At 40.1% G+C, this 18,720-nt stretch overlaps 1 pseudogene; it reads left to right on the top strand.

The window, feature by feature from the left end:
• The first annotated feature begins 13,361 nt into the window (after positions 1-13,361).
• On the top strand, positions 13,362-18,206 carry LOC109437641 (UDP-N-acetylglucosamine--dolichyl-phosphate N-acetylglucosaminephosphotransferase pseudogene; annotated as a pseudogene).
• The last annotated feature ends 514 nt before the right edge of the window (positions 18,207-18,720 follow it).

The following is an 18,720-nucleotide window of genomic DNA, read 5'->3' as shown; positions in this document are numbered from 1 at the left end:
TTGTGACCTCTCTCCTGATAAAAAGCCATTATCGGGGCCCTTCTCTTTCAACGATTCCTGCAAAATTCCTGGAGGAAGGACAGAAGCTGTCAACCTCGAAGGTAGCGTAGCTGTTGCTAGTTCCTCACTGCTCAGGCCTGTAGTGGCCCTTTGAACATGGGGTGTGGGTTTAAGGTAGGCACAGTAATCTCAGGACACCTCAACTAAGGAGCAGAAAACAGGAATCAGACCTTCCCTGTCCGTCACTCACAGCGTTGCTTGAAAAAACTCACTCACCCTTTTAAAGTCTCTATTCTTCTTTCTGTATAACTGAAGGCAAATACACTTTTCAATAGGCAGTATTCCAACTGCTTCGTCAGCAGTCAAATAGATGGTTTTCTCACACTTCCATACTTTTCAAAACGAGGCTAGTCAGGAATTTTGATGCACATGTGATAGATGAGGTAATTGGGACAATGCCATAAAAGATTCATCCAAGCTCACGCACAGCAGGTTTTCAGCAAAATCAGGCTTAGAAGCAAGGGTTTAGGAAATTTAACCCAGTGTTCTTTATATTGCACTGTGGCTGCCGTAATAGTAGTTGTCAATTGCTACACCCCAAGTAGATGTTAAAATGAGAATATAAAAATAGCTCTGATTATGGGTTACACTTCAGGTGGATTGTCTGAAGCTGGAGAAGGGCTTTATTATGTCCAGGTAAGGAACTGGGACTAACGAGATAACAGAGTAGAGATGGGCTTTCATGTTTGGTTGATAGGGATGGTTTCTACTGTACCTTTGTTTTTAATATTGGATCTTTCTCTGCAAATGTATGGATACAGCACAGAGACATCTATTACCTGTTTCTGAAACATCATCAAAAGCCCCATGGGCAGCAGAGTATAATGCAATGTGCCAACATGACAAGTGTGAAGTGTGTCAAGTTAGGGAACACCATAAATCCTCTATTCAATTCTCAAAGAATATGATACACAAATGTCCATTCATCTTGCTTTCTCGCTCTTCCACCATTTTCAAAGAAAGCATCTGATAGGCTAGTGAGGGCTCCCTCTGTGCTGAGCTCCTGAGGGCAAGACTCATTAGCCATGTGGCTGTCTCTAAAATTATTACATCCAAACACTCAGGGAAAATAGGAACCTGAGGTAGCACACCATGCCTTGCTGCTATCATTTGTCAAAACCTGGCACCAGTTAGAAATGACACAGGATAACAAGTCCAGAAGCATCTAGAACAAACAAGAAAGATTCATCACTGAAGACAGGGCAAAAATACACTTCCATCCATCCATATATCAATTATACCAGCCATGAAAATAAGTACTGGTTCACATACCCAAGGCCTGAAAAAAAGTCAGGTGGGCCATATGGAAACTACATTATAATTCAATTAGAAACCAGACCTAAGAAAAATTAAATGTGTTGTATTCTCTGTATGTTTGCTCATCATTAGGTTTGACTTTTCAAACAAAAAAATGTTTGAAACTCAAGGGAAACTCAGAATTTGACTATAGAAAAATATGTGCATTCCTCCCCCCTAGTTAGGCAACATCTGAAGAAGTAAAGAGAGGTAGGTGGCAAGGACATTAAAGAGAGATGAAGTGGCCAGCTCAGCAAGAGCAAGAGGTATCTAAGACTAGAGAATGGGCAACATTTGAACAATAATAGCAAAAATTTATGAAGTGCTCACCAGGTGCCAGACCTTGCTAAACTTTACCGATGTATTATCTCAATTTAATCTCACCACCACGGTATATGGATGGTACTATTATTATTCTATTCATTGATGAGGAAACTGAGGCACAAGAAGGTTACATGACTTGAAAGTTAAATATTTGAATTCAGACAGTTTGACCAAAGCTCATATTGCTAACATCTAAAACAGTCTTTTCAAACTTACTCTTGCATCAGAGTTCCCTGGAGGGCTTGTTAAAACCCGCATTTCTGGTCCCAGCCCCAGAGTTACTGATCCAGTAGGGGAGACCTGGGAATTTGCTTTTCTAACAAGGTCTCAGATGCTGCTGCTGCTGCTTGTTCAGGGACCACAGTATGAGGACCACTGCATTAAGCTATGTTGCCCTTTTACTGGGTGAGTCTTCTAGTTTGAGGTGAATAACATCAGCAAATGCATAGATTAAAAAGAGATCAACTCAGGTAACAATGAAGAATAACACTTAGCAAACAAGTTTTTCAAAAAATGTCACAGCTGAAACTTGAAAACTGTGAATATTGCAGTATATAAACAAAGATGCTCTCCTTTATGTACATGAAGAATAAAACTTTTTGGATCTACAAATGAGGCAAGAACACAGAAACTTTCACAGGTGAAGTAAGGCATGCAGCTGCACCAGTAAAAGCTATTGCTATATGTTTACCCCAAGTATGCTTAAGTCAAAAGGAAAAAGGCGAAAAGAAGACTTTGATGCTCATGTGGCCATAAAACCACACACTATATCTATGTCCCAGACAGCTGTGTGTCTGTATACATATATATGTATATTATGTATCAATACACACACACACACACACACACACACACACACTAAGCAACATGGACAATTTTCTCCAACTCTATGTCAAAACTGAGAATTTCATTTAAATTTAGGAATCCAGCAGAATCCATTGTCTTTGAACTACATAACAGGAGTCAACTGAGAGACCCTCAAGAAAACTCTATCCTTGGATCTCACAATATGCGTATTTAAACAGAGCTTGTATTATATATATATACATATATATGTATATATATACACACATGTATATGTATACATACATGTATGTATATATATGTATGTGTGTGTGTATCTATATCTATATCTATAGATATAGATATATGTTCAGTAGAAGACTTTTAAAATTCAAAGTGTTACCTGTAGTAACCAAAAAGTCTCCCAAGCCTGGATACTATTTTCATTTCACTATACTGGTAATTTTTACATAGAAAAGCATGTGCAAAAAGAATCAGCCATTTAATCATTCTTTGGACACCTTCTACGCCAAAGCTCAGAGGACACAAAGGGAGGGTTTGGGCATCATGACTCATATGAGGCTTACAGCCTAATTGGAAAGACTTGTATATTTTTATTTGTGTGTATGAATATGTCTCTATCTCCCAGAAGGTCTTAGCTTTAGCCAAACATGAATATGCATTGAATCCAGTGGATGGTACAAAACATTTCTTTACCTTTCCCATGGAATCCCATGTAGAGCCTACCTCAGTGTGGTAGTTTGTGTCTCTTTCCCTTTGGATACTTAGTTAAGAGGTGGTAAAAGATATCAATGAAGGGAGAATAAAATTATATATACATATATACAAGGTTAAATATGGTAAATATCATATATATTGTGCCAACAATAAGTACAGATAAGCTTAGAGAACAGAGATATCTAAAATCTTAGCAAACTTTCTGAGAGATTATGAAAGAAGACTGAGAGAGAACAATGGGGAAGGAACATGCCAGACACAACAAATCTCAGCAGGAAGACTGGTGCTCTAGTATATGCCATTATGAAGAAGGCAGTAAGTACAGTAATGTGATGGGGGCAGCAAAAATCCAAGCAGGGGAAACACCTTGGGCAAGTATAGAAAAGAATGCTTGATCAGAGAGGGACTGGGTGGTCAAGCCCGGGGTGAATTTTACTACAGGCATTGGAAAATTTAAGAGGAGTGATGTAAACCAAGCAATGGTTTAAACAGACAAGATGGTGGCATTTTATGGGATGTGTTTGAGGAAAGAACATCTAGGAAACTGCAACTGCCCAGATGTGAAATAACAAGGATCCAAACACGAGTGTAAAGGAAGGATGACTGTGAGCCCAGAAACTGAGGAGAAATCCCTGTTTGCCTATGACAGTGGCTGAGGCGAAGGAACAGCCAGTGAATGATGTTAAGCTTTTCAGTGTCAGTGTCTGGCCAGGAACAGTTACTGAGGCCCACATAGGTTGACTTACTTGGACCACGCTCATGGTTAGTCAATGGCAGGGTAGCACAGAGCTATTTGGACTCTCAGCTCTGCCTCCCTTCCAATACATTACGTTACCTTATGCATGTTTCATACAAAGCTTTTGAGTCTTGAGGATACTGCATATCTCAATCACTCTAAAACCACGTGGCACATCTTATAATAACAACGAAAAATAGCAAATATTTTTCTAGCTCCCAAGTTACAATTTAAATGAGTGGCTTTATAAAAGATGTTTTATTTTTCAAATCCTAATATGATTATTTATTTATAAAGTCATAATTATAGAATTTTTCCTAAACAGAAATTCTATGTGGTGCCTCATGCCCTAGATAGAGTAACCTCTCCCATAGCCTCATTCTTCATTGATTCTGAAGGTTCTTTAGAGCAGGGTTCCTCAACCTTGGCACTTCACATTTGAGGCCAGGTAATTCCTTGTTGTTGGTGCTGCCCTGGGCCTTGTAGAATGTTCAGCAGCATCCCTGACCCCCTACCTGCTAGATACCAGTAGCAACCCCCACCCCAACTGTCCAGCTGTTATGCTCAAAACTGCTTCCAGACATTGCCAAATGTCTCCTGGGGGATAGAGTCACTTCTAGTCAAGAATTACTGCCTTAGAGTTACATTAAAAAAAACTTACATTAATTAAGATATCATTTCTATTCAATAGTCCTCCTATTGGGAAAACCAAGTTCTATCTCAGGACAGTGGTTTTCTTGTATATGGATCAGGGAGTTTGGGGAGAGTTGGAAAGACAAGACTCAATCACCAGTCACTAAGTTTTATGTCAAAGTTCCCCTTAATGGGAGCCAAATGGAAGCTGGTGTGCTTACAAATTAGTAGAACGCAAAGGTCTTTTGTGGTCTTTAAGAAACATATGAAAAAGAATTGCTTTCCATGTCACCCACTCTTCACTTAAAGTCAATCAAATTCTTTTTAGCTGTTTCAAAGGGATTTTGTCTTTCAGGACAAACAAATTTGCAACTACCTTCAGCAAATTTTAACGTTGGAATTATAAACCCTTCAAAAGACAGAAGTCACGGTGGAGGACAGAGTTGAGCTCCCCATCACTAATGGCCCTGGTCTACCAGGCAAGACCACAGGAAATGGCCCTTTATCTGAGAAGGACGCGGCTATGACTACACACAGATCATCTACCCCAAACAGGCAGGCCCGGGAGGGAGTAAAATAACTGACGAGACATAATGTACCATCAACATCAAATTCTATAACTGTCTTTCAGATTCATCAGGAATTGAGTAGAGAAAAAGGGACCTGTTACATTTAATCCTAAGCTGACAAGACATTTGTATTTATGTGGCAAGAAGTTACATCTGCCAACCAGGCTTCTGTCTTCCTTAAGTAAAAGCTTCGTGTCAGCTCTTCTGTTTACTCAATCGCAGGCTGCTTTCTGGTCTCACTTGCTTTCCTATATATTTATATCGAAAGAATACATTCTCAGCAGCTTTTAGGCCCTTAACTGCATTTCAAGAGGAGACCAAGCCCAATCACTGTTACTTAATTAACACAATTGTGAAGACTTCAATCTAGCTACACAATAGCTTTCCTGACCTTGCACAAGGAGGCATGACTTCATTATTGAGTATATTGTTTCCTATAAACATATAAAACCCTACAATAACAATCCCATCAGCTGAAATGAAGTTATCTGAGAACAGAATTAAACTCTAAATGACCTTTTGCTCTACTCCGTAGCCCCCTATTAATAATTTCTAATCTAATCAGTGTGGATAAATGTATGAAGGCTGGTCATGCCAGGCACAGGGCCAGCCCGGCCAATTGCCGTCCAGTTGATTCATTCCAGTCCAGAGATCGTCTGGAAAAGACGCATCCCTCGCTGAGAGGCCACTGCCTGATTTCCTCTTTTGTTATCTTTTAGCGGCAAAGTCATGTCCTTGTAACTGATAGACACGTTTCTTTGTAAATAACCCTGGAGTGACGGATAGAGCTTTTGCCAGACAAAGGCAGCAAATAGCAAGGCATTACTCATGCCAAGCCAGAGAACATTGTGTCACGGCTGACAAATTTATGGGAGATATGAGCTCACCTCTTGCACAAATATATACTTTCCTGGCAAATTCATCACATGCTTTAATGGCCCCATACTGCATTTGTCAGCTGTCTATCCCTGTACCTTGTTGCCTTTGGTTTCCTGTCAAGGATTGTTTGTTGAAATCACCTAGCAGTCCCATTCTTCAGCAGTGAGACCCAAGAAAGATCAATGATGACACCTGTATTGATAATATTTTACATTCAACTGTTTGGCTGATAAATCATTTTAACAATGCTGATATGTTTATTGGGTGTCTACCAGCATCACAATTATATGGAAAGCTATGCCAACTTAAATCTTTGCTTTGTTGGTCTGGATTTTATTTCTTTCTTTTCATTTTCCCATAATTAAATGTGCCACAGAACAGGTTTGACTTCCCCACCTCAATAGAGGCATGTGAAAGCAGAAGAAGAGGTGACCTTGTACTTCCACAAATTGGTTTGATTAAAAAAAAAAAAAAGGAAATGGCAGCCTAGTGGTCAAGGGGGTAGGTAGCCATTAGAAGAGAGAACAAGGAGTCTCCTAGGGCCCTGGTAATGTTCTGTTTCTTGGTCTGAGTGCTAGGTACAAAGATGTGTTAGTTTGTGAAACGTCTTTGTGTTCTTCTTTGTAATATCTATACTTTTTTTGTATGTACATTATACTTTAATAAAAAGTTACACAAAAATTAGCAACCGTCACACACACACATGCACACACGTATTATAAATACATAGGCTCAGGCTCGGTGCTTGCTACTTTGAAACTTTATATTAACCTTTGGTTTCTCCCTATAAATATCTATAAAAACTATGTCCAACAAGCATTTGAGAGGTGATCATTTCGCTTCCACTCCACCCTGTACCATAGAATTTCAAAGAAAACCTTAGGGTTCTCAAATTCCTTAGCCATTACCTTCTCTGCCCGATACTTTTGTCATGAACTCCAAGGTCTCTATGAGGAAACAGAGACTAAAGTATCAATAAGAAGAGATCAAATCCTCCCTTGATTTCCCCCTTAAATTACCTTTGATTGAAGTTATGTGTTCAGTCTATGTCTATATCATTCAGATAAATATAAGCATTCAGATGAAAAGTGAAAAATACAACTATCTGCAATGACTAACTCTTTATTGGAAACACCTGGATATTTGAGCTTCCCAGAAGCCCTCAACAGCCACTTTTTTGTCATTGGCCAGAACTATAGCATATAGCTCGTCCATCCTTACAGAAGTCTGGGAAAGAGACTATTTAGCTTCTTCAGCCTCTGTATTAGAGACAGGCGATGAGATGACATTTGGGAAGGGTTGTTGAATTGGCCAACTCATAGTTCTAGCTAGATGAGTCACAGCCAGAGCAGGCCACAGGTGAAATGGGTACACATTTGTGATGGTTTGACTATAATTTTTTTTTAACTTTATGATGGTGGGAAAATGATATGCATTCAATAAAAACCAAATTTTGAAATTTGATCTTTTCCCAGGCTAGTGCCATGCAGTATGATACTCTCGTGATGCTGGGCAGTGGCAGCAAACAGCAGCTCCCACGGATCAGGCACGTGATCAAAAGGGTCAACAACTGACACGCTACAGTGTACTGTGTGGTTAGCATTGTTTTCAGGACGTTTTGTTTTCGTAGCCCATCACGTCTACGAAATGCCCCTCTGTGCCTCCTGCTTCTGGTGAGAAGAAGAGGAAGGCAATGATACTTGAGATGACACTCAAGATAATTGACCAACTATAAGCTAGTGTAAGTGTTCATTTAATGGAGGCTGAAGAAGCTATGATGTTCAGTAGGTGTATGAAAGGCATCTTCAACTTAGGATATTTTCAACTTACCATGGGGATATCAGGATGTAACCCCATCATAAGTCTAGGAGCATCTGTACAGGGAATGTCCAGGGAAGAAGTATTTAAAAGAGTGGTTTCAACCTTGTAATCACCTGAATATCACCCACAGAGATTCTAATTTAATTGGTCTTGGGTGTGTCCCCAGCATCAGGATCTTTAAAAGCTCCCCTAAGTGATTCTAATGCTCAGCCAAGATTAAGAGCTTCTGGCTTAAACAGGTAAGAGTAAAGACGTGTATGCCCAAAGAAAATAGCAGAAGTATTAGATGTATCACCAGCCATTATTTTTGTGGATTTGAAGTTGAAGATTAAACAGAGATTTTAAACAAGAGCTTACAGTTGGAAAAAGAGTGAGAGTCTGGAAAAAGTACCCTCTGATTGTGCAAACACTTGAGTGACAAAAGGGCATTAGACAGAACATGACTAAGTTTATTTTAAAAAGTAGTATGATTATTTAACACTCAATGTAATACATGGATCTATTAGCATAAGAGCTAGGCAATCTTATCTCTATAATTAATTGGAAAACTTTGGCACTGTTATATATTCACTCCCAGCTCTACCGCTTCCTAGCTGTGGTCTTGTACAAAGTACAAACTTCTCCGTAAGCCTCAGTTTTTCCATTTCTAAAATGGTGGAAATGACTGAACTTACCTCAAAATGTTTTTGTAAGGAGTCATTGAGATCATCTAGATTAAAACACTTAGTTCAATGTCCGGCACATAGTAACAGCTCAATGCCATCACTCTTAGCATCTCATTCAGCTCATTTAAAAGCATGAGTATTACCAAGGAAAAATTAGGAAGAATTGGATCTGAAAAACACTGAGGTGACAATTAAATAACCGTTATCATATGAGGCTGGTAATCAACTTACTATTCAACTATCCAGGCCAAAGTATTTTTAAATACATATAAAATGCTGCTGGAAGGACTGAGGTTAAATATAACAAAACAATAGATAACAACGAAGGCAACAATACGTTACTACAAAAAGCAATGGCCTCTCCTTCTCAGATGGTCTACTTTAATAAAAGGCATTTTAATCTTTTTAAAAAAATAGTGTAAGCCAGAAACATGCTGAGTAAATTAACTTCCAACATCCTTTTTAACTTTATGACTCAACGGTTGCTACTCAAAGATAGAAACTCAGGCAGATGAAATTCAGATTTTAGTTTAAAAGGGATGCTTTTTCATTTCCACTGAGATCACTGACTTGTTTGTGAAATGCTACAGCAAAAGCTGCATTTGCTCCAAAACATGAAAGATCTTGGCCTGCGTGAGCCAAGGCAGAAAACTCATCCTGTAAAAGGGGCACCCCCAAGAGTTGTGGGCAGAATGGGTGCCACAGTGTTCACGCTGTGAGGCCTGTGCCCAGGACACTGGCGCTTCCCTTCCATCAGGTTGCAGGGCACAGGTAGGTCCACACCATCCCGGGTGATTTGGGGTTTTGCTTCCTCACCTCACTCATTAAATAAGAGACCTTGTCGGTCTCTATTATGTCTGGCAGAGAGTAGGCAGTCGATAAATATTTGTTGAATGAGCCTGATCATTCTGATGAAAAGAGACTCTTTGTTTTTTTGGGCCATTGGGTTTGCCATTTACTAAATGGCCTGCGGCTTCCTGGTTTCACAAATTTATAGCACCTGTTTATGTCTTTCTCACCCACAGGTTTCAACTGAATACCTGTGGCTGTACTTACAAAAAAGGTGGCCAGAAGGACCCATCCATTTTGGCAAGGACCTCTGGTCTGAAAGGTACAAATCAGAACTTTCACCACATTCCATCTGGCACTCACTGGTGGCGCCAACACCTAAAAAGCCCTGCTTGGCCCATTTGTCACCATGTAGGCACACACAGACCACTGACAGAAAATGGAAGTTTTGAACCAGCTTGAGTGACCTGCCTGTATGTGTAGACAGCATGGTCACTTTTTCTCCGTAGTGTTGGATGTGCTCATTCCAATGTGGTTCCTATTATGCTGTCATTTTCTTTGAAAATTAAATTTTCTTTCAGAAAGCTGGAAATCTCTAAAATGATTTCACATCTATTCTTTCCCCTTGCCTCCCAAAAGATCTGCTTGCAATCTGAATATTTGTCAGCACATAGCAAAAGAAAAATATTTATTTTATTAGTAGTAGTAGTCATAGTAGTTTTACTTCGAATCCCAAAGAATTCTTTATATCACTTAGAGTAAGTCATTAGAAGGAAATCATTTTCAGTGTGATTCTTCCTGTGGAGGTATAGATTCAGAGATCCTGCTCTATTTTTCCTGGAAATAGATGCTTGGGTTTTAAGAATAGCAAATTTTCCTCAAACCACATGAAATTATTACCATGATACCTAATCAGTAGAAAGAGTAAATCCATTACACTCATGTCATTTTTTTTTTTTCTTTTTGCTACTACATTTTCTAGGTTCTCACAAGCAAAGTTGGGATTACTTTACTATTTTCAGCAGTTTTTTCTTACTTTCTAGCATTAATGAGGAAAAATAATGGAGTTTTCTGGTGGTATTCCCAAGTGACAAATGTGCACCCACTAGCCCACACTACAGAAGGAAGAACTAGAATATAATTATTCCATTATATCTCCTGCCTCAAAAACACCTGGTACTTAACATTACAAGCATTGCACCCATGTTAGTTATCTTATGTATGAATCTTATCTCCTCATACAATAAGCTCCCTGAGGGAAAGGAAACCTCCATTTATTGAGAACAAGCCATAGCCCATTATGTATTTTATTCTATGTGTTACCAAAAGCCCTGTGAGGTCTTTATAGAGGAGGAAAGTGTGGGAAATTTGAGTCATTCTTTCAAGTGCACAGAGTGACTGTGTAAAGTGGTCCTCACCCTCAGCTTGAGATTGTCCAGGCACATGAGGAAGGTTTGCTAAGCAACAGAGACCAGTAATCGTGGTCAACAGATTAGCATTATGAGCCTGGTATTACAGTACTTCTGAGATTCCTGGAGTCATTTATTGTCCCTATGAACAGCCTTAACTTTAAACATCAACATAGGCTCCGACTTCCATCCCACACATTTTGTGAGACCCAGTGTCCTCTGTCCCACCCAAATATCAATTACTCATTTAAACCCAATGTTTATTGAGTGCCTCTGTGTGCTAGGCATTATTCTCCCTGCTGGGGAGAGAGTGACAAGACAGAGAAAGTCCCTTCCCTCATGGAGCTTACATTGCAGTGGAGATGTTAGTTTTCGATTGCTGTGTAACAAATTACCCCAAAACATAGCCACTTCAAACAACATATATTTATTATCTCATAGTTCCTGAGGGTGAGCTGGGGGTCTCTGATTCAGGGTCACAAGGCGGCAAAGTGTCAGCTGGGGCTGCAGTCTTCTCAAAGCCCAGCTGAAAGGGGTCTGACTCACTCATGTAGCTGTTTATAGGTCTCAGGTCCTGGCTTGCTATAGGCCAGAGATATCCGTTCCTTGCCATATGGGCCTCTCCCCATTGGCTACTCACAACATGGCAGTCTACTGCCTCCAGGAGCAATGACTCCCAGTGAGAGAATGAGAGAGGGCAAGAGAAGGCAAGATGGAAGTCACAGTCTTTTTGTAATCTAGTCCCATCACTTTCACTAGATTCTACTCATTAGAAAGGAGGTACAAGGTCCAGCTGACACTAAAGATGATAGGAATTTGCACAAGGGCAAAAATAAATACCAGAAGGTGGAAATCTTTGGGGGCCATTTTTGAGGCTCACAACCACAAAGAGACAGAGATAGAGACAGACAGACAGACAGACAGACAGACAGACGGCAAGTGAGTAAGTAAATAAAATAATATTGAAGGTGATGAAGAGTGCTATGGAGAAAAATGAAGTGGGGTAAAGAATAGAAAGTAAGGGGTTGAGGGATAAGTTTTTTTTTATATACTTGTTCATCCGTACTATCACAAATGACAAAATTTCATTCTTTTTTATGGCTAAATACTATTCCACTGTGTGTGTATACACACACACTGGCTATGACTTTCAGTACCATGTTAAATAGAGTGGTGACGGGGGGCAGTTCTCCTGATCTGAGTGGTGACTCATTCCTGATCTTAGAGGAACAGATTTCAGTCTTCCACTATTGAGTATGATGCTAGCAGTGAGCTTGTCATATATAGACTTTATTATGTTGAGGTACATTCCTTTTATATCTAAATTGCTGAGAGATTTTATCATGAAAGAATACTGCATTAGGTCAAATGTATATACTGAGGCGACCATGTGATTTTTATCTTTTATTCTGTTAATATCCTTTATTCTGGTGTATTACATTTATTAATTTGTGTATGTTGAGCCATCTTTGCATTCCAGGAACAAATCCCACTTGTTCACAATGTATGATCCTTTTAATGTGCTGTTGAATTCAATTTGCTAGTATTTTGTTGAGGAATTTTGCAACTATAGCCATTGGGTATATTGGCTTGTAGTCTTTATTTTTCCTTATAGTCTCCATACCTCTTGTTCCCTCTTGAGGGGAAATTCTTTAGACTATATGTCTTCCATCAATCCTGCAAAGCCAGACTGGTACTGAGAGCCTCCCAAGGGCAGCGCCCTGAATGGTTCCATTTCGTATGCCTTCGCCCAACCCCATAGAGTTGGGCCAGCTTTCTCTGTGTGCTCATAGCCATTTATAAAGGCTTACAACTCACTGTCTGTGGAAGTGCAACTGGGGAGCCAACCTGGGCGATGGGTGAGGCATGGGGAGGTTCACAGGTGATGAGTCCCACGCTGCTTATGGCAGCTTCCTGATGGTATCCACAAAGCAGGTTAGTAAGACCCATGGCCTATTGATGAGTTATGAGTCCTGGTTGCTGTGCTACCAGCCTCTCCCAACCCCTCAGCTATGTCAATCACTTCAGTGTTCTGAGTCGGTCAAGAAAGAAGTGGGTCTCTTGGGCAGCATCCCACACAGCTGGGGAAGCTGGGCATTCACTCACTAAACCTTCATTTTCCCCTGTGCGAGTCTCTCTTGGCACAAAACTGTGGTACTTTGGGAAAGGGGTAGCATGGATAAAGTGAAACTCTTCTTCTTATGCTCCTCAGTGAAACTACTCTTGGAATTTTTTGCTCCAACCATGTGCTGTATCCTTTTTAACTGGACTACCAGATTCCCACAAAGGTACTCTCCTCTGTAGGTCATTGTCAAAATCATTGTTCTGTGGGAGGGCGCTAGCAGAAAACTTACTCTGCCATATTCTAATGTGCATTTTTCAAAGTGCACCTTAATTTTTGTTGTGGAGACTGGACAAGAGGAAGAACAACTGAAAGATTATCATAGTGGGCCCTGTGAGAAGGATGGCAACTCAGACAAGAGGAGAGGGATCTCAGAGCCTTATTTGTCTCTTAATTCCCTTTTACTATTGTATTCTGCTTTGTCTGAATTCTGACTTTCTAGCCAGGGTCTCATCTCCTGGGACAATTTTCTCACAATCCTAGGGTGAACCTAATGTTAAATGCAGTCCCATGTCCTTTAAATTCCTCTGTCAAATGATGACCGACACAAGGAGGTATGTATAGCTGACTGAACTTAAGTGCAGTGGTACCTCATGAGGCTTGTGTTCCAGTACTGAACAGTGCAGCAGACAATTTAAAATGTAATATCAAGCACTGTTGTTGTGAAAACCCCTTGTCCATAAATCCTGCCAGGCCCTATACCCCAACATTCAGCTATTCTACCCTCTCTCCCTTGATCTCCTTGTAGCTCGATGCTTCTGATTTTTCTAGGACCCTTATTCCCTCTTTCTTGCTGCTCACACAAAAAAAATCATCACGTTTTTTTTTTTTTCATATAAGTGCAATTCAGTTACCCCTTTATTTTGCTTCCTCCCTTTAGATCCTGACTTGGGGCTTGACTTTTCACAACTGAAATACCCTCATCAAGGTGTTTTGCCAAACAACATCAGTAGCAAATATATTTTCCAGAGCAGGACACGTGGATATTTGTACACTTCTCTGATATTTGGTTGAAACGTTAGCAAATAAGGGGAGGGATGGGCTGGAAAGGATTCCAAAAGCAGATTCAGAGCATACATCACTCCTTGGAGATGGAAAAAGTCATGAAAGAAAATGAATATAAAACAGCTCCAGCAACAATATCTCCTTGCCAATATATACTTTTCAGTGTTTGGTGTTTGGTATCACACAGGGAAAACAAAAGCCCCTATGGACATGGAAGTCATAATCATTCCATTTCTCCCATCCTCTGACCCCCATCCCCTTTGGCAGCCGCATACATTCTAGTTAATGTAAACTCAATTCTCCAGAAAATTTCAAGAAAACTAATTTGCTTGCCTCTTCAACCATTTATATTTATTTTGGCTTAGTCTATTAAGAAGAAGGTACCTGTAGAGTGTTCAGATTCTGTTAACGATGCCACAGTTCAGAAGTATAAGCACTGAGGAAGAATTAATTTCTGATTCATGTAGCAATAAATTGAGACATGTTGACTTGAGCATTAGTTTTGCCAAGAACTTTTGCTGCCAGATTTTATTTACAGAATGTCATCATTTTCCAGAGCATTATTGTTTCCTCTTTCAGATCATGCCTTCTGACTAGAGCAGGTAATACGCGGAGGATTTACACGTAATGACAGCCTGAATCCCTTCATTTATAAAATTGCATAGGACTTGGCTCATTAATGCCTGTTGAAAAATGTTAGTCTAGTAAAATCATAAGAAGAGCTTTTACCTGGTGAATTTAATTGCTAAAATCAAGTTGGACCCATTCCCACACATTATTTTGAGACTAAAAATCAATCCTGGTGTTGGGTGTTCCTTAAGGCAAATGTTGGGAAGGCACTGCCCCAACTGGAAAGGTGAATTTCCCAGCTCAGGGTTCTACCTCATGAACTGGACTTGGAGCAATCATCAACGTGTTTATTAAACTCCATTGGAACAATTGAGGAATTCCATTAATGGTATTGATTCCAAAGGGCCATGAGATGTACATAATAGAATCCCAGTTTAAAGGACGGAAGCGTCTGTCAATGCCCCAGTGATGACACTGGACTTTCATCGTTAAGCACACAGTCAAGTTGTGAGCTGGAAGTAAAAGATTAAAGGAATGCCAGGGAAACACTTCTCCACAATTGTAGATCTGAATTCCATTATTTTGTTTTGTTCTCCCACCTCAGGTCCTGGTTTGAGACCTGTATTGTGTAGATGAATGCAGAAATAAATCTGCTGATTTAACTGAGATCTATTCTTAAAGCTGGAGGAAGGGCAGAGTCAGAGTTCAAGGGCTGAGAAATACAGGGTTGTCACCCAGATTGGCCCCTAATATCTTCTTGATAATTGTGCATTTGTGTGTGTGTGTGTGTGTGTGTGTGTGTGTGTGAAGAGTTCACAAATTATTTTCTATAACTAGGCTGATCATCAGAATTACTTGAGGAGCTTTTAAAAAATACAGATGCACAGACTAACCCATTTAGAGGCCTAGGAATCTAGAGCTGTGACAGGTGCCCAGACACGTGATTCTGATTAGAACCACTGTTATAATATTCATTCCTCACCTCGCCCTCACTGTTTCTCTGTTGACTCTCTTCCAATGATTTAGTTTCTCGAAGTTTCTATTTTCTTTATATTTTGACCTGCATTGGATCCATACAAACTGTTTCTTTCTTGAGCTTACAAACGTGTTCATCTTTCCATGTGAAACTATTATTCTTTCAATTTCGAAAACTTTGCAATAACCAGGTAAGTGCACAGCCTGGTAAATGAATGTTCTTTAGGTCCTGGGGAAACATCAACTGCAAACTGGTCAAGCACAGATCAATGATCCAATGATATGCTCATAAATCCTTATCTGAGCTGATTATGACGCAAACATGGAGAGATTGACAGAGTTAGGGGCAATGCCTTCAGCACTGTCAGTGGCTCCAGGATCGTAAAACAAACTAATTTTTGACCTTCAGGTAAAGTTTGGAGAAGAATTGTGTCCTTGTTTAAAGAAGAAAAAGGGCTTCAAATGGATTACATACAACTTTAAAGTACGTGGTCTTACAAAACAATAGCTTCATGAGCTAACTCTAAATGTTAGTTATAAATGAATCAAAAACACATGGCTGCAACTTTGCTCTAAATACAAAGGAGACTAAAAATTCAGGGTAAAGCAGCTAGAGACAAACATAAACTAGATTTTCCAGAGGTCTATATGCTGAACAGTGGTTTAAAACACTTCCCAAAAACTCAAAATTGTCACATTTCATCAACTCTACATTTAAATTTAGTTACCAAAATCTACAGCTATTTAAAAAGAATCAGTGTTAAGTGAAAGTTTCTAACAAATTATAATAGGAAGTAGTTTTCAAATGATACTGTAATTGTAGAAAACTTCCTAAGGACAGGATACAAAATAGATGGAGACAAACTACAAAAACCCAAAGCCGGGCATCCAACAACTTTCAAGTAATTTTTAATAAAAAGAGAGTACTTCACATTGAATGATAGTTGAACAAATCAATTGTTGTTGAAGAATCTTTCTCTAATTAAGTCCTGATGGCTTTACAATGCAGAAAAGAATGTACTGGGCTTTTGACAACTCCTTCCATTCCCAGTGAAAAGGGAAGCCAGCCCAGAAAATCACTTAGGAAGACCCGGACAACAGATGGAACACCAAAACTGAACAATGACCTCAATAAGTAAGGCCTCAGAGACATGATAATACATTCCGCAGCTGGATTTCATAAAAACTTGGGTACCCGTGGTGCACTGGTCTGACCATTAAAATTATGTTTTTCTTGAGCCACAGGCCAGTGTGTATAACCAGTTAAAAGCCTAATCACAAGCTGGACAGAGTTGTAGGAAGCATGTGAGCTCTGGGAGGAAGCAAACCTCCCCAGGTTTGCTGCAGTATAACTTACCGGAAGCAAGTCAAAATCCCTCTGTCTCAATTCCCTATGGAATGACGGTAACACTATTTATTCTATCTATTTCACACAAGGATCCAAAATGAAAAAAGAAATCGCTTTTGAAATGTAAACATGCTGTAGTCAAACAAACTGATATTTTGTAAAAGAAGAATTTATTAGGACACATATTAGGGCTTGTATTCTTAACCCATTGTGCTAGATTAAAGATGGCTACAAATCCTTTAATGCTCCTACCAGTAGAAAGAGGAGTGTGTGGCCACTCCTTTTCAAATTGGTCAGGCTCTGTGACTGCTTGACCAATAGAATATGGTGGAAGTGATGGTGTTAGTTTCTAGGTCCAGAGTTCTAAGGGTAGCTTCCTTTTTTTGTCACTTGAAATACTCTTAGAACCCAGCCTCCATGCAGAGAGGACACTCAAGCAGCTCTACTACAAGATATATATGGAGAGAAATGTGGCCTCTAACCAACAGCATTGTTTGAGCTCATAGCTAATTGCTAGCACCAACTTTCTAGCCATGTGAGTGAGTCATTTTGGAAAAGGATCCTCTAATTTCCAACTGAGATGTCGCAACTGATGCCACTGAGTTCTGCCCAAATTGCACTGATGAGCAAAATAAATGGTTGTAACTTTAAGCCACTAAATTTTGGGGTGATTAGTTATACAACAACAGATAACCAGAATACCCATTATCTTGTATAATAGCAATTTTATAATTCTTGACTTTTATGTGGATTTGGGGATCCTGGACTATGTCAACATGGGGCTGCTGGCAGTGTTCTTTCCCAATGCCATCAATATTCTAGCAGGAATTAATGGCCTAGAGGCTGGCTCGTCACTAGTCATTTCTGCTTCCAGTATCATCTTCAACATGGTGGAGCTGGAAGGTGATTGACAGCATGATCATGTCTTTCCCCTCTACTTCCTGCTACCCTTTTTTTTTCGCCACGTTGGGATTGCTCTACCATAACTGGTACCCATCACGGGTGTTTGTGGGAGAGATCTTCTGTGACTTTGCTGGCCTGACCTTTGCTGTGGTGAGCATCTTGGGACGCTTCTGCAAGACCGTGCTACTCTCCATGCCCCAGGTGTTCAACTTCCTCTACTCACTGCCTCACCTCCTGCATATCACCCTCTGCCCAGACTCAATACCAAGACAGGCAAACTGGAAATGAGCTATTCCAAGTTCAAGACCAAAATCATCTCTTTCTTGGGCACTTTTATTCTAAAGGTAACAGGAGAATAAGGAAGTACCAGAGAGCCTTCAGATAGTGACAGTGCACCAAAGTGAGAATGAGGACGGTGCCTTCACTGACTGTAACAACATGACCCTCATCAACTTGGTACTTAAAGTCTTCAGGCCCATGCATGAGAAAACCTCACACCTCTCCTGCTGCTGCTACAGAGGGGCAGTGCTGTTACCTTCTCCATTTGGTACCAGCTTGTCTGATTCTTTTATGATGTCTGAGTCCCTTGATCACTGCCCTTTACTTCACAGTATCCAGTGTTCCTGACTCAGACCGACCTCATTCTAGACCAAGAGTGCCTCTCAGCCCAGGCCTTTCCCACCCTTCAGTCTCCTCTAGACTTTGTCATTAGCTTTCCCTTTCCTCTGTAGTCACTGATGCCTAGCACAGGTACTAAGGATGAAGCTGATGTGAAACATAAATATTTTAAGCCATATAAGATGAATAATAAGTTGGGGGTAAACAATAGAACAAACAAAACTGGACCTTCTACTTGCGTACATTCAGGCTGTACTGATAGCGGTCACATCGCATGGAACCCATGTGTCTTTAGGCTTTGGAAAATCAGAAGCCTAGTTTTACAGAGGAAGAGGAGCTCAGAGGTTGTTCTCAGAGGAAAGCATATTGCATCTCAAAGCTGCCATCCTATAGCTAAAGGCACTGACTGATGTGGTCAAGGGTTGTGTGGCTGCAGGTCCATCTGGCAGATGTAACGTGCCAACGTGGCAGATGTAG

Source organism: Rhinolophus sinicus, chromosome 2 (assembly GCF_057876585.1).
Source record: "Rhinolophus sinicus isolate RSI-liver-muscle chromosome 2, RSI-T2T, whole genome shotgun sequence".
NCBI classification, from domain to species: domain Eukaryota; kingdom Metazoa; phylum Chordata; class Mammalia; order Chiroptera; family Rhinolophidae; genus Rhinolophus; species Rhinolophus sinicus.
This window is presented reverse-complemented; position numbering and strand designations above follow the sequence as displayed.